General features: G+C 50.1%; 1 protein-coding gene and 1 long non-coding RNA gene across 2 annotated transcripts in view; both read right to left on the minus strand.

Annotated features, from left to right (window-relative positions):
* Positions 1 to 24,186, minus strand: part of DAP (death associated protein) — a 60,167-nt gene that overhangs the window by 11,785 nt on the left and 24,196 nt on the right. The window lies entirely within an intron of this gene.
* On the minus strand, positions 18,134 to 21,176 carry LOC113630151 (uncharacterized). Its single transcript, XR_003436837.1, has 2 exons — positions 20,211 to 21,176; positions 18,134 to 18,743 (listed from the first exon to the last, which is right to left on the minus strand). It is a non-coding gene; the product is annotated as an uncharacterized LOC113630151 (long non-coding RNA).

Below are 24,186 nucleotides of genomic sequence, written 5' to 3' on the forward strand. Positions count from 1 at the left end.
CGCGTCAGGCCTGCCTCCCGCCTCCTGCCTGTGTAGTAGCTGGAGGACCTGCCCCCCCTCTCGTGGTGGCCCTCCTCTTCCTGCTGCGTGGCAGGGCTCTGAGTTAGGGGCTAGGTGAAGACGAAAGTCCTCAGAGAGCTGGTCGTACAGGCCCCCCGAATGTCATCAGGAGGCCGACGCAGCACACCTGTGAGGTTTACCGGACGCTAAACCGGAAAACAGGTCGTGGTGATTTTCCAGAAATGGGTTTTCCTTATCTCAGTGTGGCCAGTCTCCATGACAACCACAAGAAAACCAAGCTTGTCCTTATCGACAGGAAGCACCAGCACAGGCTACGATCCTCCCTCAGATGGTGGTGGATGTGCATTCTCCAGGGCCGCTCCGAGCACCTGTGGGGAAGCAGAGACTCTCTCCGAACTTGGCAAGTAAGCGTTCCAAGTGGAGATGAAGAGCAGAAGCAGGCGTGCTGCCCTGCGCCCCACCCTGAGTCTCTCATCAGCACCCTCCCTGCCGGATGTTCCCTTCGGGGGTCTCCTCCCTTAGGGCCCTTTGCTTTCCTTGGGGGCAGCCAGATAATTTGCCTTGGCCACCAATGAAGCATTAAGAATCAAGGCGGATGCGTGGGGCTGGGAGAGATGGGCCGGCAGACAGAAAACATTCTCACTGATGGCCAGGTGGCCAGGGGCCCCTGAGCCTCAGCTTCCTCATCTGAGGTGAGGGGCTAATTACCCCTGGATCTCACGGGGGTTTGGGGAAGCTCAGGGGAGCATCACGCGTTAGGCACGCTGCACGCAAGGCGTGACTCCAGGAGAGAGCTGTCGCGAGCTGAGCGTGTAAACAAAAGCAGATGCATCCCCACGTTACAGTGGGGAGGGAGGACTGGAGGATGGTCGTCGTACTTGGGAAAATTAGAGCAGAGAAGCACATCCTTGTGTCTGCAGGACGGCGCCGATCCGAAACCCGAGGCAACACTCGGGGACCGCAGCGTGGATCGCGCCAGGGCTTTGGGGGAAGAACTGAACAGGCCGTAATCTGGAGTTTCCTAGCAAGCCCAGTCACAGCTGGAGAGTCGGTCCCACGGCCACAACGAGGGCAGCTGGGATGAGGCACCCTGGGCCGACCTCTTAGGAGGTCGGTCATGATGAGCTCCTAGGGGGATTAGGGCTAAATGTAAACTCAGTGTTTAAGAGATCAAAGGAGAACCTAGATGTTACATTGAGATGGCAGGCATGAACACAGCCTACCCCACAGCCCGCCTTCCATCATCGTTGGGCAAGTAAATCCACACCGAAGGGGGAGTGAGGGAAAGTGTGATAACAGCAGGGCCCCATTTCAGAGGCGCCCAAGGACACCCTCAGTCAAGGACAGTGACGGATCCCTGCCAGGAAGGTAAAGGATTTGAGATGCAAACTAAGGCTGGGGGAGCGGAAGAGCTGGGAGCCTTTTTCACTTTTCTCCTTTTTAACACCCATGGGCCCTGCAAGAAGGGGAATTTTATTAGGGTCGGGAGAGGAGGATGTTTCAGTCGAAGAGCAGGTTCTGGCTGGGGGCTCAACCTGGCACTGTTGGGATCCAGGGCAGCACGGATGCCCAAGGCACGGCGGGTCCATGAATGTGAGTCTGTTCACCACCACCTGTGCCTGGGCCCATGCGTTAAATAAACACTGAGCAACTGCCGGTGCAGCCACAGGGCTGGGTACTGGAGACCCAGCGGCACCAGACAGCCTAACTGTGCCAGGCTCTGAGCTCCTCAGGATGGACTGGGGCTCAAGACAGACTACGTGCAAGTGGACACAGGACCCCGCTTCCTCTGGGTTTCTCTGGGTCACATGCCACAGGTAACAGAACCCCATTGTTCTGCATTTTGTTATCGCAAACTAGAACACACTGCCTGACAAGTAGAAGCCCTTATGTGGACAATGGAAGATGGTATTTGAAACGAGAGCTCTTCCAGGGAATCTGGGCCACATGGTCTCTGGAGTAGAGGGTTTGCACAGCCTCGGTTAATACAGCCGATGGCGGAGCTGTCACCTTGGAAACCAGAGGGGAGGACCTTAAGGAACGGTGACACCCAAGAGACGACCTGGAAAGGCGTGGAGCGCAGAGTCTGCTGGGCAGTGGGTGTCTGCCTGAGACTGGCCCGGAGGCTTGCCCAGGGAATCGGAGGGCAGTGTTCCACGTGAGACACGTGACCAAGCACCCGGATGAAAATCACCTGCATCTGTCTGTGCTGCTTCTTTCACGCAGGCAGGTGAGGATGGAATGGGAGTACTAACTTGAAACACTGTTTTTAAAAGAAGTAATTTCTATCCCCTTCAGAGAACCCCAGTCAAGAGGAATTCTGAAGCTCGAGATGCCAGGTGTTGCTTTTCCTCAGCATTTGCTTCAAAAAGGTGCTGCTTTGAATATAGAGAAAAAAGCAACATCTTTATGGCTCAGTAACAGGGCTGTGAGATCCTAAAACAATTATTGGTGACATAAGTACAAACATCTTCTGCATCGCAGTCTTCAAAAACGATCGTAAGGGCAGATGGCATTGTATTTGTCTTCCTATCCTTTTCTGGAAGAAAAAAAAAAGCAGCCAACCCCCTCCTGCCTCTTCCCTGACTGATAGAGGTAAGACGGAATTGGCCCAGGTGTCCCTGACTCTCTGGGACAGTCCGGCTTTAGGCCTCGGTCACGGTGTCATTACTCATCGCGCCTCTTTTCACTCCCCAAACACACCAGTCTAAACATGTTGCAAAGCTGCTCCAAGCTGAGACACAGAATTCTAAAAAGATCCTCAACATTACCGGGGCTCTTAGGAGTTTCATCATGCGTGTTAGAAATGCTGGAACTCCTGGGCTTCCCTGGTGGCGCAGTGGTTGAGAGTCCGCCTGCCGGTGCAGGGGACACCGTGCCCCGGTCTGGGAAGATCCCACATGCTGCAGAGAGGCTGGGCCCGTGAGCCATGGCCGCTGAGCCTGCGCGTCCGGAGCCTGTGCTCCGCAACGGGAGAGGCCACAACAGTGAGAGGCCCGTGTACCACAAAAAAAAAAAAAAAGAAATGCTGGAACTCCTGACTGTATGACCTGAAAACCTGAGCCAGCTTCAAAGGCGGCTCACATGTTCTCTTTCCATTGCTTTCCCTGAGCTGACCCTTGCCCAGCTGTGTTCCCACGAGGACTTCCCACGTATCACGATGTAGTGGAGGCTCTTGCACGCCTAACACTGCTTCAAGGTCAAGGTCAACGGTTCACTTTATTGTGTCCCCAGGACCTGACATAGTGCTTGGCGCACACAGAGGCTCAACGTATGCCGTCAGCACCAAATGAGCGGCATGTCCTGTAGCAGCTGCAGGGGGTGAATTAACCAGGGTGACTCCCTGGGCGCTGTTTGTGGCTCACGTCTTAGGAACGCATGAAACTCCTCTTGCACCAGAGCCTCAAAGGCTTGCAAAGGAGCGATTCAAAATGTGGGTTTGTTTTTGTTACCTACCAGTCTGGCTGGGCCAGATCCGCCCGTGATGGGGGCATAACCTGGAGTGTGTTCCCAAGCAAATGGGCTCTTCCTCCAGCTTTTGCCAGAATGATCTTGAAGAATAGTAAAGAGTCTCTCTCCCTATTAAGAGAGGGCTCAGGCTAAGAGGTACGTTTTCGAATCATCTCAAGTCAAACCGAGAGAGTGCTGATGGAACCATGCGTCGAGTCTCAGATGATAAGAACAGGGGCAGATGGAAGACAGAGAAGGGGGAGTGCCTTACCGAGACCACTTTCAAGAGTCTGAATTAAATTTAACAGGAGAAAAATCCATCAACTTTCTATATGGCAGTTCCTGGCAGATGCCCACAAGGGCTGGGTTTCTTTGCAGGACTCTTGCCATATTTCCCTAAAAGTCTCAAAAAATACAGGTGACCAGACTAAGGCCCAGGCTTAAAGGCAGCCAACCTTATAAAGAAACCGGAGTCTGTTTTATAAAGTGTGACTTCGCTTAATGCAAGAGGGACCAGAATATCCAAGGCATTGTCTCCGGAGCTTGGAGAAGATGAAAACGGGCAGCTGCTATTCCGACCCTCGACATGGACAGTTTTTAAGCTCCCTTTGCCTCTTCAGCTGGATTCTCAATATGTGTGTCAGGAAGAGTTGAGCGGGATTCTATTTTAGAATTTTGGAAGCATCATCAAGGGAGTCACCCGGTAAAGAAGCTCTAAAGGACTCTTTCCTCTGTTTCCTCTAACAACGACAACAAATATACCAAAGGACCCGTAAGGGATGAGTCAATCATTAAACTATTAAGAAGTTGCTATAAACAGGCAGTGTTAATTTGATAATTCAGAACGGACTGGTACAACAAGACTTCCAAGGCTCATAAAGTACTGCTGGCTTTTGGCGGTAGCTAGCACCTGGGGTGCACATTAACTGCTTCTTTACCTGGCCGCCCGGGTGCGGGGGTACCCGGGAGCCTTCTCCTTGGCTGGTCTCCCAAGGCGCCCCGGTGGAGCAGAGAGCAGGGGCCTTCGGCGTGATGTGCCTCCCCTTTCTGTGGCTTTCAGAGGAGGGAAGGGAGGAAGGAGAGAGGGAGGGGCTTCCAAAGCACTGAAGAGGCTTCTCCTCGCCAGGTGCCCAGGTGCGTGACGGTGAAGAGCGGCCACAAGGGGGCGGCAACCTCTCTCCTGAACCCGGTAACAGGGCAGCCTGCTCCGCCAACCCCACAGGCGACATGTGCCTTTGTGCCTCAGTTTCCATTATGGTCCCTGATCTCGTACCCCAAATTCTTGGGGCCAGATGGGTTTCAGAATTCATATTTTTTGCAAATATTATAAAGGCACCACGTTGCCTAAATCACATACAATGAATATTCCTGAAAGGGTCCCGGGCAGCAGCCCACAGTCAAAACCATTACTATTTTCTACAGCAAAACGTATAGAGATTACACTAAGTAGGATAAGTAAAGAGTGTAAATAGCTGCACATCGGTTCCGTTTCTGCCACCATATGAGCTTCAGCGTGAAAATACGAAAACCTTTGCAGTTTTCCGAACCCTCCGGACTGTGCACTTTGCTTGCTCCGGGGACACTGCGGCACTTTCTGCTCAGTACCTCCTATGAGGCCCTGGCTAGCACTCCCTCCACCACCAAGCAAGAGAAGTGGATTTGGAATAAAGAAGACAGTACAGCTGTCAAGGGGTAAAGAGAATCATCGGCATTCGTCTGGGATTACACAGAGAAGCTGCGGTCAGTTCTGTACGTTTATCTATAGAGAGTAAAATTTGATTCGTGCATTTAAGCAAAACCTTTGGCAAGGCAGGATAAAACGACTGCAACCGGGGAATTCCTCCCCAATTGGCAGCCTGCCTCAGCCTTCTCTGGGTTCAGAGAACTTGTACTCATAACCCTGTCTCACATGTGCAGCTGAGCTCAGAGCCCGCTTTCCCACGTTCCAGCCACCTCACTACGAGGTGCGCAGGGCGGCTGGCACATGGGGAGCTCGGCCTCCTTTTGTACAGATGAGGAAGCCACTTGTGACAGAGGAGGCCATGTCGCCCGTGGTCACTGATCTGGGAGGGAGTGGAGCCCTGACAAGAACCTGGGTCCTCAGATTCTCTGGCAAACTGTCCCCCTTATACCGGTCACATGCACAGCCCTCAGGACTGTGGCCCCAAAGACGTTCCAACCAACCCCAGTCCTGCGGCGTGATTTGAGTAACCTTGCTCGACTAATTTTTGGAAACACTGCTGACTGTCTCCTCCTCTCAGAGATTTAAATGCCCCTGGTACATGAGGGCCCTGAGACGTCATAAGGAAACCAGGTAAACTTCATTTAACCCATGTTTCCTAAATGCATTTGAACATGGAACCCTTTGGGGCAGAACTCCTGTCAGCACTGACACGCCCAGACTCTGATTAAAGGCAGTTTCAGTTGTGTTTCTGACTGTGCATAGAGTTGAAAGTGGCTGTTCCACTTGGAAAGACTTTTACCTCCAAGGCTGGAAGGGAAACTACAGCGATTCACCTCGAGGCCCAAGTCTAGGGCATCCATTTTTCCATTCCTTTTCCTCCCCATGGCCAGTTACCTCCAGTCATGTGCTGCTGGGGTCGCTGGATGGACAAGCCTGGCCCGCTCCACTGCTGACGGTAAGCAAGGCTGTGGACGTGGCTCACAGACACAGGGGCACCTTGTCACTTGTGGTGAAACAAAGCGCCCCCAACGAGGGCTGAATGCCCTCACCGGCACACGCCGTCCGTGCAAAACCCGGTCGACAATGGGCATCTTTAATGGAGAAAGGGGAAACCATCTTCGGTTTAAGACTCTGCCCTCCTCCGGCCTTCCTTTCCACGGCAGTATACCCTTTCCTGAGCCAGGTGACGAGGGGACAGCAGCAGACTTAGAAGTAAAGTGAAGTCATACCTTTGAGCTTTGATTTCTCCCTTGGAATCTATTCGATATATCCACATGTTGGGAAATTCTAGAAAGTATGCAGTCAGGTGGGAAAGCTGGACCAAGTATCGTTGGTGGAACATTTGTTCCTGGGGCCATAACAAAGTGACGTTCATTTGGGCAATAAGAGTTTTGCCTTCCTTTGGGTAAGAGTACAGTTGCCCTCGAAATCATGTGAGATCCCTAGAAACAAAGCATTTTTCAAACATGTGTTATTAGGTGGGATGAGAAAGCCACAGTAACCTCCAAACTCTGGACGGGGAAATCTGAGCTTCGCTCAGCATCGGCACTTGTATCAAACAGTGGGACACTGAAAAGATGCCCCCAAACCTGAGAGGCAGGTGGCCTCCTGAGAACCCTGTGGCTTCAATGTTCAAGAACAACCAGAGTGATCCACTTAGAGGGCGAGGGTTGCTTTCAGCTCGTGAGGATTTTGACTGTAAAGTGATGGAGGTGAAGAGTCCGTTACGGACATACTGCTCATAAGAGCTAATATTTCTCTTGCTCTGTGCCAGGAACTAATCCAGGTGCTGGAGAAGCATTAACTCATGTAATCTTCACAAGGGCCTGATCAGGTAAGATCTGTCATCAACCACAACTTATTTACAGATGAGGACACTGAGGCACAGAGAGGTTTAGTAAGCTGCCCAAGGCTACACAGCTAGTAAGAGGAGAAGCCAGGATCCAAACCCACAAGCCTGGGTCCCTAACGGTACCCAGTGCTTTTCAAAGTCCAAACCTCAAAATACTTTAAGGTCTTCTGTAGCTGCGGCACAATTTTCTGAATTTACCCAAATGTCCCTTATTTTATAAGAAAATCAGACAGTGACAGACTGACTAGTTAAGACTAACTCACTTTACTAATCAATGACCGGGCAGCTGAGAAACATTTTAATAGGAGGAATTTCTTGCAACAGTTTCTGGGAGAAAAATTATCATAGGATTTGATCAAGGATGCACTTTTTCCTAACTTCAAAACAGGACCTGAGGTCAGAAAAAGCTTATCCAAATTTAATACATTAAATTACACTTAGGTCGTCCGACGGGTTTATGTAAACCTACACTGTATGTCAGAGAATGGCCGTGGAGAAAGCAGGTAAGGCTCTGACAGCATGCCCGGTGCACATGGACTAGTCTGTTCCTGCTTCAGGAACAATGCAAACCACCCCTGTCTCTCCCTAACCTCGGGCAAGTGAGTTCTCCTTTCTGGATCTGGATTCCCACGACTGTGAGACACAAGGTGGACAGCTAGTTCCAAAACCCACACGGAGAAGTCAGAGGGGCGCGGCTTTAAAGGGAAGCCGGTGATCTGCCTCCGAGGCAGTCGGCCAGGCTGCACGAGTCTGAGGCCGGTAAAATGAGTAATGAGAAATTAATCAAGGGCGTATATTTAGGCAAAGAGCGGTTATGGAGAAGCCAAGGCGTGATGGGAGCGCATACAGCAGGGGATTTGGTTTGCAGGACCCGTGAGGTTTCAGCTGCGCTCTGAAGGTGAGCGGTGCTGAGCACGGATGACACCTGTCCAGCGGAGGCTCTGAAACAGACAAGCGCCTGCCCCCCCGGTGGGGCAGGGGACCGCAGAGAAAGGACCAGGGACGGTTCTCGTATTTTCTCAACTGCAGGACGCTGGTTATCCCTGAATAAAGTTTCATATTCACAGTACTTCACAACGTAGCACCCGGCACTGATCAAGGGGTGGGGGACACTGGTGGCACCAGGGCTGCTAACAGTCCTGTTTTCCCTTTAACTCTCCATGGTCCCACCAGTTTGGTGCCTCACCGTGACGTCATCACTTCTTCCGAGGGGCTCCAACTCTTAGTCAGTGCTAAGAGCTGGACGGTACCCCAAGGAGCTGAATCATCCTTTAACAACGCAAAGGAATCCCACCAGTGATACAAACTTGCGCTTCGCTGCAACTCCATTTAGCAGGCAGCTCCTAGAGGGCGTAGGCTGCCAGAGCACGGAAACGACTTGGGGGCACATGTGACCAGATTATTAACTTAGAGGAGAAAAAGTTTAATCTTCAGTTATTAATTCTTCTCTAGTGTGGAATTGCTTTAACTATTCTCTATCAGATGGCTTTGATCATGACCCACAATAAAAACCCACAATAAAAACTCATCAACACTTGTGACCCAGTGTGCACACACAGACACACCTAAAACAAGCAATTCTGACTCTTACAGCCTGAGATGCACTCTCGTATTTTCTGCTTGATCTTATTCTATTTAAGAAAAAAAAAAATGCTGGTCTGTCTCCAGCTGAACGGACCTCAGGATCTACCAATGGACCACAGCCTACAGTCTACTCTGAGGAAACGCATGAAATGATAAACTTTCCTGAGCCTCCATTTTTCTCCGTAATTATAATAATGCATGAAAGTTACTGTAGGGTTTCGCAGGTAAACTCCTGCACCATAGGGCGATTACAGGAACGGAGGTGGAGACTAATAGCTAAGGCTCTGATCGAGACACAACGTCCTTGGACCAGATGGCAAGGCACTGGCGGGCGGCTTGAGTGTTGTTATCAGGTGAATGATTTTTCCATTAGAGTAAAACCTTATTTATCAGATGTCACTAATTTGAAGTTTATATCCCTTAGGAGAAAGGTTGGACAAGTAGGCAACATAAAAAGAAGAACAGGAAGAATATTAAAACCCCTTAAGAAAATAAGGTTTGGGGAAGAAACCCCAAAACCCTACCGTGAAAATATTATTTGTGTATTATCTGTAGACACAGATAGTTGATATGTTTATTACAAAGAATTCTTACTTATGCATGAAATCACATCTCCTCTGTGAGGGATTTTACTGGCAACACTCTAATTAGACAAGTCTGAGTTACGGTAGGGTCACAAAAGCGACAATACCACATTTCTTTATATTTTCTAACTTGGAATTCCAGAAAGTATATCACACTGTTATTGAGGAGAATTAACACGAATTCGTAAAGTTCTACTGCATGAGGTTATACTTTACAAGAGCTGTTAAGTTTGCTCTTCAGAATATATACACACATTCCTATAAAGAGTCAGGCAAATGACTTGGGATGGCGGATAACAAATGAAGCCCAATTAATTCCACGCGATCCCACATCAGTCTACTCGAGGCAGCGTAGCTGTTGCCCAGGGTACGAGAGCCAAACAGAACGGGTCCCAGAGAGGAATGAGCTCAACAGGTCAAATGCTAAAGACATTCCACCGTCGGAGAAGGTTTCCTATCCCGCCTCACTGTAAACTCCCCGCTGCGCTTTGTGGAGGGCTGCAGACGGGTTTGGCTAATGCTGGGTTGCACGGGGTTTGTGGTTTTCTCTGCGGCTGGGCCTCCCCAGCTGGGTCATAGGCTCAGGTGTGCGAGGAATTCCCAAGAGGGGACCACCAGAGACGTCGGCGAGACTTCTCCGACTATGGGACTCTTAGAATTTTTCTTTTAAATTTTAACTTTTTATTTAAAATTTGCGAACACAAGCAAGGGCGGAAAGCGTAGTACATGCTGGCACCTAGCTCCAGCAACTAACATGCTGACTTTCCTCTTTCATCTGCTCCTCCCACCTCTACTTTGTTGTGTTGGTGGCTTTTACAGCGAATTCCTGATGTCACAGCATTCCATCCATAAGCATCTGAGCAGGTACCTCTAACGGATGAGGACTTCTGACAGAACAAAATGATACCATTTTAGCACACCCAATACAACTGAACAGTCATTTTATAAAATATCACCTAATTAATAATGTGTTCAATTTTCCTCGTTGACTGAAAATTAAATCCTTTTTCCCTTGGTGCGTTTGAAGCAGTAAAAGAATACTCGGAACTTTAACAAACTTTTTTTTTAATATTTTTTAAAATACTTTAAAAAATGCTGTCCTGATTGTAGTCCCTGAGTTGTGCTGCCTGAAGGTCGTTTCCTGGGCCTGCCTTGCCCTGTGCGTGCCCACTGGCTGGTGGGCGATCCATGGATGTGGAACCTAAGGCCACACAGCGGCCACCTGGTTCCCAGCCGGCGGCCTCTTGGGAGGGGCCGCACAGGAACCCCGAGGCTACAGCAAGACAAAGGCGGGGCGGGGGGGGGATTGGGGCCACAGGACTCTTTTTTATCAAGGTATTTTACAGGGCTGAACTGCTAGGAAGCAGGCTTTGAAAAACGCTACAGAAGGAAGGCACCCATATCTCACAATGTCATGGAAAAATGTGGCTATTGTAAAATAAGCTGACATTTAGCTCCTTGTAACATGTCCCAGGGCAGGTCCTCAAAAGGGAAGGATGGTTGTTAGTACTCAACCAGATTTATCACATTTCTCTCATGTTCTTCAGGGCAGTGACTCAAAATGTGGTCCCCGCACGGCAGCATCAATTCATCGGGAACCGGTTGGAAAGGCACATCCTTGGCCCCGGCCCCCCCAGACATGCTCAACAAGAAACTTGGGGGCTGGGCTGGCGATCTGTGCTTCATCCACTCCCAGGAGATGCTGCCATGACTCAGGCTGAGAACCAAGCTGTCCCCAAGGTCACCGTGCTTGCGGGGAGAGGGGAGGTCCAGTCACCTCCACCTTCACAAACAACTAGGGGAAAATTCGCTACCGCGTGTCCCGGCAATGATACAGACCAGGGAACAGCTTTTAATCTGTATTAATACACACGCACACGCACACAACAAACACACAAACAAAATGTAAAAACTATCCCGCCCCCCCCATGCCCATCCAGAGTAATTCCATCCTCAGGCTCTTTTCTGCGTGATGCTGTTGGCCAGGCAGCACGCAGAAGCCTCAACCAGCTTTATCACGGACAATCCTCCGAACAAGATATAACCACCCCATCGGCAAGACGGTAAACTGAGGCTCAGGGCACTGCAGGCAGGCACGTGGCCAAAGCACACAGCAGCTGCGGCAGAACCGGCTTTAACTAGCACCCTCCCATCCTGTGCCCATGGCGCCAAGATGCCTGCAGGAAACGTCGCCACAGCACAGACAGAGCACGAGAGTCACGGAGGTCCGCAAAGCGGTCAGAGGGGAAGTCAGGTGCATCGGGTCTTGAAGCCTAGGAGGGGCGGGGACGCTCGGAAGGGGAAAGGCAAGCAAGGACCAGACCCAGCGGTGGGCGCAGTGGAAAGGGCATCACGTGGGGATGTGGGCGGAGGAGGCACACCTGGGCTGAGGAAGGTGCGCTACTAGGTGTAAGGCCAGCAGGTCCGGGGAAGGGCCCAGGGAGCCAGACGGAACCCCCGCCAAAGTGGCTGATGCAACCGACACCTGACATTGCCACACCACTCGGCCCCGGTCTTCCCACTCCCCGAGGGGCGGAACCAACGGCTCTGAGGCTGATGCAACCGACACCTGACATTGCCACAACACCCGAGAGATTACCAAAAAAGGGCTGCTTCACACAGCAAGCACCTCCCCTGCGTCCGCCCCTATAAATTTTGTTAGCGCCCGCACCTGGGCGCGACTTCTCTAGCCCCTTTCTCTCGGACCAGTGAACCTCGCCCGGGAGCGTTCCCAAACAAAGCTTGTTTAAGCTCTCCTCCGTTTTTTGGTGCCGTTCCTTACACTAGGTGCCTCCTGTAGGTGATGGGGAGAAACCTCCCTGGGAATGTCCTTCAGCCCCGTCAGCTGAGAGCTCTGCGCCTGGCTGGTGAGAGCCGGGCGGACTGTGCCCTCCCACGGGCCTCCCTTGGGAAAATGCCCAGGCTCCCGGCTTAGAACCAGGCTCGGCCGCCTCTGTACACCCGCTCAACCTGTCCCTCCTGGGGGCTGGCACTCGGGGCTGCCGACAGGCTGCCTGCAAGGCGGCTCCAGTGCTCTCGGGCTGGCCTGTGCCCAAGGTGTCGCGCCATGCCTACTCTAGAGCCCGGCATGCAGTGAGAGTTCCAAGGAGGCAGGAGAAAGTTTTTTAAAACACAACTTTAACCTATGGTGCCCTTAAAGCATTTAAGCAGAGTTCCACGGAGCCCAGGTGGGGCAGCCGAGGCCCAGGTGGAGCCTGAGGGTGAGCAGGAATCAGCCAGGTGAAGGGGCGGCTCCTGGCCTCTATCATCTGGTCCACAGAGCCGCAGGGCCCAGGATGGGAGAATGCACAGGCAAGCAAGGCCTGGACGTCCTCAGGGAGCCCTCACCCTCCTGGGCCTCCGAGAGAGAGAGAGTGCAGGGCAGAGAGGAGCTGAGGTGGGCAGTCATCTCTGGAAGCGAAGCGCAAACGGCCCAGAGTCCCGCCCTGAGAGGCAGAGTCCTGGGGCCCGGGCCTGGACGGTGGTGTGTGTGTGCGTCTGTGGTGATGGTGGGGCTATAGATGTTCCCCTGTTAGGACTGTAAGGTACGAGGGGGTGGGGTGAAAGAGAAGCGGGCATGAAGGGCAGGGCAAATGGGATTTAGCTCGCCTTGGACACGCAGATGGAGAGGCCTGGCAGGCAGTCAGCCGTTCCAGCCTGAACTGGAGAAGTGGTGAGGGCTGGAGATATGGCCCTGGGGTTATCTACACCCGCAGACCATGGCTAAGGGCCTATCTGCACGTGCATTGTGTGAAAACTGTGAGTAGAAATGAGATTACCCCGGGAGGGCACCGAGTGGGAGAAGAAGGGATGGAGAAAACCTGTAATGTAGCTAAAACAATGACAACTGAGGGCTTTATCTGAAACCCGAGTGAATGTAAAACTTGAGCTCTTGAAATATTTGAAATTGTCAAACATGACACAAATCCTGCCCGGAGGTACCTGCTTCCCGGTTTTGGCACGAGGGGAGAGCAGAGGATTCTGCCCTTCTGCACACCGCAAGGGACGAGCAGGACCGGGGAATCCACGTGGCCAACAGTGACTGGCAGCTCCCAGCTGGCTGCATGGCCGGCCTCCAGCCGGTGTGGGCCTGACCCTTTCCCTTCATTAGAAACCATTAGAGTTTCACCTGCCAAGCCAAAGCGCCGCGTCTGTGTCCGTCCTCTAGCGAGGGCCAGCCCCGGACGGGGTGTGGCTGGGGACATGATTACCATGGTTTGAGAAGAGCATCCTAATGGAATCCTCCCGACTGGTGCTCTGAGGACACACAGGCCCCTTGAGTGTCACTCTTGTGGCTTTAAAATCCTCTGAGCTCCTACAGTGCTTTGTCTCCTGTTTCACTCAGCTGGTGTTTCTCACCGTCCTGTCCACAGGTGTATACACCCTGTGTCCCTGACTAGACCGAGACCAGCTGATTCAGGCAGAGGTCCCTAAATCACACTGCCCTCCGAGTGAGTCCTCAAGCACCGCAGGGGTTCAGAGGGACAGTAGATGGTGCTTCCCCCCAAACGGAGACAATCTCGGTGCAAACACAGCTCACGGGCAGCCCGGGAAGGACTCCGGCAGGTGGTGACCCTGTGCTAAGTGAGGGGCTGTTACGGGCTGAATTGTGTCCCCCAAATTCCTATGTTGAAGTCCTAACCCCCAGCACCTCAGAATGTGACCTTATTTGGAGACAGGGTCCTAGAGAGGTCATTAAATTAAAATGCGGTGATTAGGGTGGGTGTGCCCTAATCCAGTATGACTGGTGTGTCCACAAGGAGAGAGAATTCGAACAGAGGGAAGATCACGTGAAGACATAGGAGAAGATGGCTGTCTACAAGGCCAGGAAAGAGGCCTCAGAAATCCACCCTGACGACACCTTGACCTTGGACTTCCAGCTCCCAGAATTGTGAGAAAACACATTTCCATGGTCTACGCCGCCCAGTCCGTGGCACTTTGTTCGGCAGCCCCAGCAAAGTGATACAGGGGCACATGCAGCTGCACGTGTAGAAGGAATGCAGAGGGGAGAAGTCCCCGGGGGCTGCAGGAATGCGGGAGCAGCTTATGGGGGGCCTTGAGGTGAGCTGAGAGAACCTTCCAGATGGGAGGTGCGGCAGTGCACAAGTGTGGAGGAGGGCTGGGCGCTGTGTGCTCTCTGCTCGTGCCTGGATTCATTGAAAAGTGTGGGACCTGGGGTCTGCAGCGAAGGTTGGATGGAATGACGCTGGGTAGGGCCTTCAATGACAGGTTACAAAGAGCAGGGGCTCCAGAGACCGACGTAGCGCAGTGGAAAGTTGTGGACCAGCGCCGGGGAAGCCCTGAAGCCCTGGTTGAGGAAGCCCTTGGCTTCCCGATGAGCAGTATCTTGTACAAAGCTGGTGTCTTTTCACCCTGCGAGGGGTTATTATTTTACCCCCATTTTATACCCCCAAAAGCCCAGGTTCTAAGAATTACGATATATTCCTACCACCACACAGGCAGCAGGTCACAAAGCTGAGACTGACACCCAAGTTTTCTGCCCCTAACTCCTTTCCACTGTAGAGGTCGAGAGGAGGCTAGACCTCCCCAGGATGCTATCCCTGCAACCGCGGGCAGGCTTGGTGCTCCCTGAGGAACCACAGAGCTGGGCAAGCAGTCGGCACCCACCCCACACCCGAGGTGAGGACCAAGGGCAGGAAGACACGCAGGTTCTGGATTGGACGCTGAAGGGCAAACAGCACAGAGGCGTCTGAGGGCTGAGCTGAGGGAACATGCACGGTGTGAGAGGAAGTCTCGTCAGTCTGCCTGGGGGTGTTTTTGTTATATTTGAAAATGGAGAAGGTGCTTAGGGCCGGCAGGGATGCAGACTTGCTGTCCAATCACTTACACTAAGCTGAGGGCCCTTCCCACACTGAATGAAGGTACATGTGGGGTGTAGGACCCTGAAAATCATGCCGGAATCTAGACCTTTGAAAAGTTGTCTGATGTGATGGAAAATTAGAGGAAACCTGTTATACAAGTTTAGACATATATGTTTTGATACAATATGGCTCGAAGAGGACAAGGGCTCTTAACCCAAGGGTCCCAGAACTAAAAATCAGGGCCCCCATGAACTAGGGCTAGGGGAAAACAAACAAAACCCAAACCCTGTATCTTTATTTTCATTCTCTTTTTTTTTTTTTGTGGTACGCGGGCCTCTCACTGTTGTGGCCTCTCCCGTTGCGGAGCACAGGCTCCGGACGCGCAGGCTCAGCGGCCATGGCTCACGGGCCCAGCTGCTCCGCGGCACGTGGGATCCTCCCGGACCGGGGCACGAACCTGTGTCCCCCGCATCGGCAGGCGGACTCTCAACCACTGCGCCACCAGGGAAGCCCTTCATTCTCTTTTGTTACGAACTCAGGCAACAAGCCACGGTCGTATCAGCCGAACCTGTAACTCTTAGTCACGCTCCTGCTGTTGCAGATACCTCAAACTACAGTTTACATTCACCACCACTACAAAGTGATAGCAGTGATCATGAAATCTTGTGATTAAACCTCTAAATAAGTATAGCATAGTTTAAAGTACTATTTTGATAACTGCATTTCATACCTCTTATGGTGAGAAAACCTGTATTACAAGGAGTAAACAAAAACAAAATCGGGAAAAATATACAGGAAAAAATTCAAAAGCATTTGAAAAACGAGGAAACATAGATGGGCAGAGTGTAGGCGCTCCTCTTAGGAAAGTAGGGATTTCCTATGTAGGTCCTTCCTATGGTTTGAGCCTCAAATGTGGCTGTGAACTTCCCAGCACCCACCGTGGAGGGAAATACAGTTGCTGAGCTGCTACTTTTAGAGGTGAGAGAAGGGAGGACCCACCCACAGGTGGAATGCTGCAGAGCTTTAGATATGGTAGCCTGATGCCCTGGGTTTGCTCCTTGGAGGGATGTTGCTGCATCTGGTACTACAGAGTATTCGTGACATGATGGGAAAGGCGCTAAAGAACTCGGGGAGTAACTTCCCAGGCCACAGGCTGCTGATGCGTCCGCCCACCTGCAGGTGTCACTCAGGTAGCTGAGTCTAAGGGCCGTGCCCCGCCCTCTCCCCAAGGAACATCAGTAGCAGCCCGCCCCTGCGGGTTCTCACAGCAGCATCCTCCACCCTGGAGAAACCCAGGCGAGTGGCAGTCATCTGCCTGTCCTTTGGGCCACTTAACAGGCAGATCCTGAGGACCCCGCCAGGGGTCTCATGAAATAGTTGCTGGGTCACTTCTAGGGAGTGAAGAGCCCCCCTGAAAAGTGATTCACAAGAGTTTACCTGGGGAGGAAGCAAAAGACGAAGGCGAAGAATTAACACAGTTTGGGAAAGGCGCGGGTTAATGAGGGTTTTTAGGCCAACGGGGGCATGTTCCTGATGCCGTGGAGACAGATGAGTAGCCACTGGAGCAAGGGGAGCTCTCCTGCCTCATCCATCATCCGGGCCCCGGGGCCATGAAACCTCACCGTGGAATTTTCACAGGGAGGCTATACCAAGGCATTTATCACTTTCTTCATGTGTCAGCTTGTCACATGTAACAATTAATTTGATGATCCCAAATTGGACCTGGCAAGAAGCCTCTTGATGATACGGCACGCCTGGATTTGGCAAAGATGAACACCGTTTTTTAATTTCGCCGGCAGAGATGCAAGGATCAATGGGGACGCGTTTATAATTCCCACAGCACTCAGCTCGGCGGGCAGCTCACAGCCGCGTAGCCCCTTTTCCCCTAACAGCTGGGACCGATTTCAGGAAGCGCCGCGTCCCAGGGCTGCTCACCGATCATTTACGGTTTTCAGAGGTGAACAGGACGTGAGGAGAAGCAGGAAGTGAGTGCCATCAATGGAGACTCAGTGGGAAAACAAGGGTGAATAAACTCTGAAGTTATGTCAGGAAGAAATGAACATTTGATTGGGGAAACTGATTTATGATGAATTTCTCAGGAACACATTAATGGTGCCAAGCAAACTCCCATTGGACTAGACATTGTGAGCAGCCAGAAGAAATCTTCTCATCTCTACCCCTCCACCCCTCCTACAAGCAGCTGCTAACTATACCTTGTCCCTGTGGCATGGGAGGCAGCTGCGGGCTGCCACCCACCCCTCCCGACCCCCACCAGGTCCAGATGCCCCGGAATGTCCCGGTCATCCTAAGGAAAACCATCTGGGGGAAAATGTTGGCATCTAAATGAAGATGCTTAGCCACTGACAGTGAGGTCCTCCCAGCTCACACCCACCACCCAGCAACGGACCCTCACACAGAGTCTTTCTGGAAATTACTATTCCCGACCACTCTTTAAGGGACGCAGTTAGGAAGGAGCCCACAGAATATCAATCAAAGAAGCTGCACAGCGAGACATTCAGTGTTCGAGGTACCGAAAAACCCTCTTTACACGTCTTTATGCTCCTGGCCGCTGCAGCCGCAAAGTCCTGGCCATGAGAAGGGACAGCCATCCTTCAGAGCCACGTCCCTTGGTGAAATGTCAACGCCAAAGAAATACAGACAGACATGCCTTACATATCTGCGGCCTCACCTTCTTCTTGCTATCATGCTCTCCTCTAAAGAGTAAGCAGTTTACGAAAGAAAAAAAGGGAACCGTTTCCTCCTTCCAAAACAGTACTTACGAAAACAAACTTTTAAGCTGATAGAAGAGGGAAGATACCATATTAATAGTGCATTAGAGGGACTTCCCTGGTGGTCCAGTGGTTAAGACTTCACCTTCCAATGCAAAGGGTATGGGTTCAATTTCTGGTCGGGGAGCTAAGATCTCACATGCCTCATGCCCAAAAAACCAAAAAAAAAAAAAAAAAAAAAAAAACCGAAAACCCAAAACAGAAGCAACATTGTAACAAATCCAATAAAGACTTAAAAAACATAACCCATTAGATAAAAAATAGATGAATGTAAAAAACCATGGAAATTAATTCAATTCCCCATATGTGTGTGTGTGTGTGTATCTATCCTACAAATATAATTTGAGTTGCATGAGGTAGTGGTACAGCTGGCCCAACTGAGGTCTTCCAAGTGAGTCGTTCTATTCCACCTTGATGCTTTGTAAGAACAATGCAGTGGCTGCAGAGCTGTGGAAACAATACTCACCTCCTCGGGCTCATCCTAACATGCCTATTGTTAAGCCCACTTCCTTGGGACACTTGGGGAGAAATAACAGATGAGAAACAGAGGCACATATAGGAACGATCATTAAGAATACCCAGGCAAGAGAGAAAACAAAACAGTTTGGGGCATTTTTAGCAAAGGAAAAGACAGCATGCTACAGTCACTAATTACCACATGGCACTTTGCGAGGAGAGATTATTTTGCAGGTTCTGGGCCAGATACTAAAGCAGAAGAAGAAATGTGTGAAACCAAGCTCCTGCCTTATTAAAAATCTTGGTCTGAGTTGGCTCTACATTTTATTATATGTCATGATCTTCATCCTCATTACGCTGAGTCATGACACCTGCAGTGTTGACAGGGCTCCTGAGGATATAAGAAAAGGAGGCTCGTCCATCTTGCCCCGCATCTTAAGGGGCCTGCGTGCCGTCGAGTGCATCTGCCAGGCGTCCATGTGGAAGATTTTTGAAGAAACACTAAAATACAAAGGGTGCATCGTTCGGCTGCAGAGAGGCACATATAGCACAAAAGTAAACCTGAGAGATTTGCTTAATGAGCCATTGAGCACAGAGTCCATTTCACCTGTGCTACCTTAAAAATGTCATACAATAATTTTTAGTAAAACCTTTAAAAAGACTTAAGAACACAGCACGTTTCATCCTGCTTAAGCCTGACGTGGTGTACAAACACCTACCAGGAACTACTCTCCCACCGAAGAAACGCAGAGGCGCTCAGTGAGGACTGAGCCGTCTCCCCAAGTTCCTGGAGGGACACACTTATGTTTTCTCATCTCCTCCTGAGTCTAGGGGCGTGCCCGCCACGCAGCAGCATCGCCATAGCCAGGTGAGACTGTTGTCGATTCATGCTGTGCTGTTAGCTCTCTTCAAAGCGGGCAGATATTCATCGCCCTCATTCTGTTTTCACTATAAAAGTTCTGTTCGGGAAATAGACTGGTCTACAAATCTAGTGCTACAGATGAGGGGACAGGCCCCAAAGGTTAGCACTCTACCTGGGACCAGCCAGGGGCCACGGGCCAGGACTCATGGAGCCGGCTCCGTCCCCCAGCCTGGGCCTTTCCCAGGCCAAGCTGCTTTACACACCCTTCAGGCAGACACGGAAAGCTGGTTCTTGAGGATGACGTGTACCTAAGCTGCTTGATTTCATGGTCATAAGGGTGGTCTAGGATTAAAAAGGAAGCTGAGAAGACCAACAGATGAACTAACAGATGAAAGGCCTGAGTGGGCCAAGCTCACGCTTCAAGGAGAAACATTTCTCTTTTCTGGTTCTGTGTCCCCCTAAGGAGCCCTTGTGTTCACCCCCAGGCCTGGGTTTTCAGTGCCTCTCATCCAGGACGATAGCCATCTGGGCACGAAGCCATGAGCTCTGAATGCCCAGAGATGCTCGGGGTAGAATGTCCTCATCCTCCCTGGAGGAGAGGAGGGGGTCAATATGAGACAGGAGGGGGCAGGGCACAAACTTTAAAAGAAAGACAGCCGTTGAGGACATGACATAAACTAGTTAGAACCAACTAGGTCCAAGATGGCGGACGAGCTGACTTCCTCTAGACCTTGAGCCTCGGTGTACGCGTCACTGTAGCACATCAACATGCTAAATGACACACCACGGGTGCCATGACAGTTCCAAGGCTGACCATAAAGGTCAAAAAGTGGGTGTTGGCCCAATTCCTGGAAATCCCCACCCCTTCCCCAAAATAGCTGGAATAATTCGCTCGCTCATTAGCCTATGAAATTACCCACCCCTATAAAAACTGACAACCCCGCTATCCCCGGGCCTCTTGCCTTCTGAGATGGCCCACACTCTGTCTATGGAGTGTGTATCTCCCTGCATAAACCTTCTTTCACTTTACTATGGCTCGCCCTTGAATTCTTTCCTGCGTGAAGCCAAGAAGCCACACTCGGCAGCTGTCCCAGGGACTCACTCACCTGAGACCTGGGATGTGACCATCCTTTTGCGCTCCGCTCCGCTCTCTTTCCTGCAACACATCGACCCTGCTGACCTGAGCCTCTCTCCCCTTCAGGCTCCTCTCTGACCCAACAAAGGCAACAAAGGCATTTCTCCTAGAAATCCACCCTTCACCCTTGCTGAAGGTGGGAAGGGTTTGCATTCGTTTACATATAATCACATTTGGAATCTCTGGCAAAATGAAAACAGACACTTCCATTCTTTAGCAGTATTTGTCTTGGGTCCATGTGACACCACCCTTCCAATTTAAGCCCTTCTTTCTTTTTTTTCCACTTAAAGTGGTAACAATTTAGTTACCTTGCTGCCAACTTCCTCTTACTTGCACTTTCCTGCTCTGATTTCCTTTCCTTGCAGCCGACTTTGGGGACCTCAGAGCTTCTTAAATTGAGTCTTGGGCCCCGTGTCCCCCATACTCGGGGCTGGCGCTTCCTAAGGGGATGGTCGTTTTCCGGGCTCTGGGGCTCCGGCTGGAGCAGCAGCTGACGTCACTCAGGCCGAGGGGGCGCGTCTGGGGTGGGGTGGGGTGGGGGAACGTGCCCTTGTGGGAGGGGCCCGGGTCACTGTAGGGCTCCTTCAGCAGAACCCTGTGGAACAGCAAAGCCCGTTGACAACTGGGGTGGAAGGAAAATCACAGAATCTCTTCCATCTTAAATGAGCTTAGCTGGAAACCGGTATCTATTAATACAATCCTAGTGCTGAAAATAGATCTCCGGACTTTAAAACTCTAAGTAGAATTTTAGGCTCTCTTTTCAATAATTTCTCTCCAACTCCTTGTGAAAAGAGGGCTGGTGACCAGAATACAAGGGCCGGGCAGCAGAGCAGCAAGTCTCTGTTGTTGCTTTTAATAATAGTAAAGGACTTTTTTTTTTTTAAAAGGACACTTTTTAAAAACTTTTTTATTTTACATTGGAGTATAGTTGATTAACAATGTTGTGATAGTTTCAGATGTACAGCAAAATGATTCAGTTATACATATACATGTATCTATTCTTTTTCAAATTCTTTTCCCATTTAGATGGTTACATAATATTGAGCAGAGTTCCCGGTGCTATCCAGTAGGTCCTTGTTGGTTATCCATTTTAAATATAGCTGCGTGTGTTTGGAATCATAGATTTGGGTTCAAATCCTACTTCCGTCAGTTCCTATCAGAATGACCTTGGGCATGTCATTAGCCTTTCTGAGCAAATTTCCTCACTCATAAAATAAGCATCCACCACCTTCCTTGCAGAATGGGAGGACATAATACGACTAAGTACATAAAGCACCTAGTCTATCAGTGGCTTGGATTTGTCATTTTTTGGCTATTAGACTTCTGAATGATGCTGAATTGCTTGTTCGATAGCTGGGACAATCTAAACTTCTCATTCCCCGAGGCCCGATTAAGATGAGACACAATCATAAACTCAACCAGCTGAGTGATAGATACTTTCTCAAAAGATTCAAGTCCCATAGAAAAAAGGTTCAATTCTGCTCAACGGACAGTTCTCACAGCGTCTGCCTCCTTCTCTCTGGAGTACTTATAAATATGTTGGTTAATTAGGAAGTTATAATTACTAACGAACAGCTAAAAGGTAAATTATTTATATAACATTTTCTACCTTTTAAATAGTGTCGATACATTTCTGAAAAGCACACGGACTTTGTTAGCATTAGAGAGAATGGGATGGAGTCTCACTGCTCAAAGTGTGGTGGGAATGTGCAGCACCAAGGCCACCTCCCCTCACTGCACCCCCCCAAGCCCCAAGCCTCACCCCCGGAACCGAGGAGAAATGCAGTCTCAGGCCCCACCCCAGACCAGGGCATTTTGGCAAGATTCCCAGGTGAGGTGCAAGTGGGTTTTACCTTACTTGTCAGCTAACCAGTCATTCAGCCACAGTGTGTGTGTGTGTGTGTGTGTATGCTTGCATGTCTGTACGGACAGAAGACACAGATTTTTGGGACAAACCCACAACTAATATACTCAATGATGAAAAGTTGAAAACTTTCCCACAAAGATCAGGAACAAGGCAAGGATACCCATTCTCAAAACCTCTGTTCAACATAGGCTGGAAGTCCTAGCCTGAACAATTAGGCCAGAGAAAGAAATAACAGGCATCTAAATCAGAAAGGAAGAAGTGAAACAGCTTAGAGATATGATCTTAGTGAATCCTAAAGGCTCCACCAAGAAACGATTAGAACTTATAAAGTAATTCAGTAAAGATGCAGGATACAAAACCAGCACACCCAGAAATCAGCTACATTTTTATACAATAACAGTGAACTATCTGAAAAAGAAACAAAAGAAACAATCCCATTTGCAATAGAATTGAAAATAATAAAATACTTAGGCATAACTTGAACCAAGTAGGTAGAAGATCTGTGCACTGAAAACTATAAAATATTGATGAAAGAAATGGAAGAAGACATAAATAATAGAAAGATACCCTGTGTTCATGGATTGGATGAATTAATATTGTTAAGATGTTCCTACTACCCTAAGTCATCCACAGATTCAACGCAACACTATCAAAAGTCCAATGACACTTTTCACTTTGCTGCACAGCAGAAATTAACACAATGCTGTAAATCAACTACATTTAAGTTAAAAAAAAAAAACTGTCAAAACTACTCCATCTGGTCAGCTTTCTACTAAATCCACATGTGGCAAAGTTAACTTTAGCTGCAAAGGTCAAGCTCTTCCGTAGGAAGGAATGTTGTTAAAGAAAGGGAACGAATTAGCGCTCCTATAATCAAACTTAAACATTATCCTCGACTGCTATCTTTGAAAATGGGCACCCAAACCACAACTTGGCTGTTTCTACTCTGTCATCTTGGCTTTCGGTCCCTTCATTTTCATGCTTCCCATGACGCCACCCAGAAGGGTAAACAGCAATTACTTCTCTAAATTTAGTTAGCCTGGCCGAAGATGCTCTAAATCTCATTATCATCACACGGAGGGACCCGGCTACAAAGGAACTCGTAACAGATGTCATTTAGAACCTTCACCCCCCCACACCCAGTTTTCATCTTTTAAGTCTTGACTTACGTAAGTTCAAAGTTAGCCAAAATAAAAAGTTCGTGGAAGCAGTCCAACTTCTGGACAAATTCATGGGGGCCCATGATTACAGCCTTCTCTAGTGCTCCGGGGTGCCCTCACCAGGCTCTGCTCACCACCTCGAGCGCCCGGGAGGCAGCTGCCAGCCATCTCCCACCAGCAGACCAAACAGCCCACAATGATTGTACTCTATTTGCAAAATGCTTAGCCTCAGGCTTGACCACTATTCTTGAAGCCATTTCCACCAAGATCCTATTCTCGCTTCCCCTTAGCAGAAAACTCACCTTTGCAGAAAAGAGATGTCAACGGTGGAGCAAAAGTGGTCAGTGATCTGGGTGATCAGCTAATGTGTGACACTCATGGGCTCAGGACACTGACAGCTGTGTCCTAGGACTGTGGCACCAGCAGCCGTCCTCATTTCCTCTCTACCCCATCCCCTCCCGTGACTGCCTCAGGCCACCTCATTCCCAGGGGCCTTGGCTGTGTTAACAGAGGTGAAGAACATTCGGCTGGCTTCCTCCCTGTGTAGTTCTCCTAGGAGATGAAGAACCTTCCCACTACTTGCCACACATATATCCAATTGCCTACCTGTGAATCTGGTGCCCACACCTGATCGTAAGCTCTGTGAGAAGAGGGGTTTCGTTTTGTTCACTAACATGTCCCAGCTGTAGAGCATGGGGCCAGCACACAGTAGGTGCTTACAGAGGCGGGGGAAGTAAATGAAAAGCCTCGAGCAGGGGGGACATGGAGGTGTTCACCCTGGGAAATCACTAAAGGCTGCCATGTGGAAAAACACTGAGGCGCAAAAACACTTTGTCCCATAAAGATGGAGAAGAACTGGGCACGGTGCAATTCTAGAAACTGAACCAGTGGTCTTTGGTCAGTTTTGATGGTGTCAACAG

Source organism: Aethalodelphis obliquidens, unplaced genomic scaffold (assembly GCF_003676395.1).
Source record: "Aethalodelphis obliquidens isolate GAN/ISIS:26980383/991018 unplaced genomic scaffold, ASM367639v1 scaffold29, whole genome shotgun sequence".
Taxonomy (NCBI): domain Eukaryota; kingdom Metazoa; phylum Chordata; class Mammalia; order Artiodactyla; family Delphinidae; genus Aethalodelphis; species Aethalodelphis obliquidens.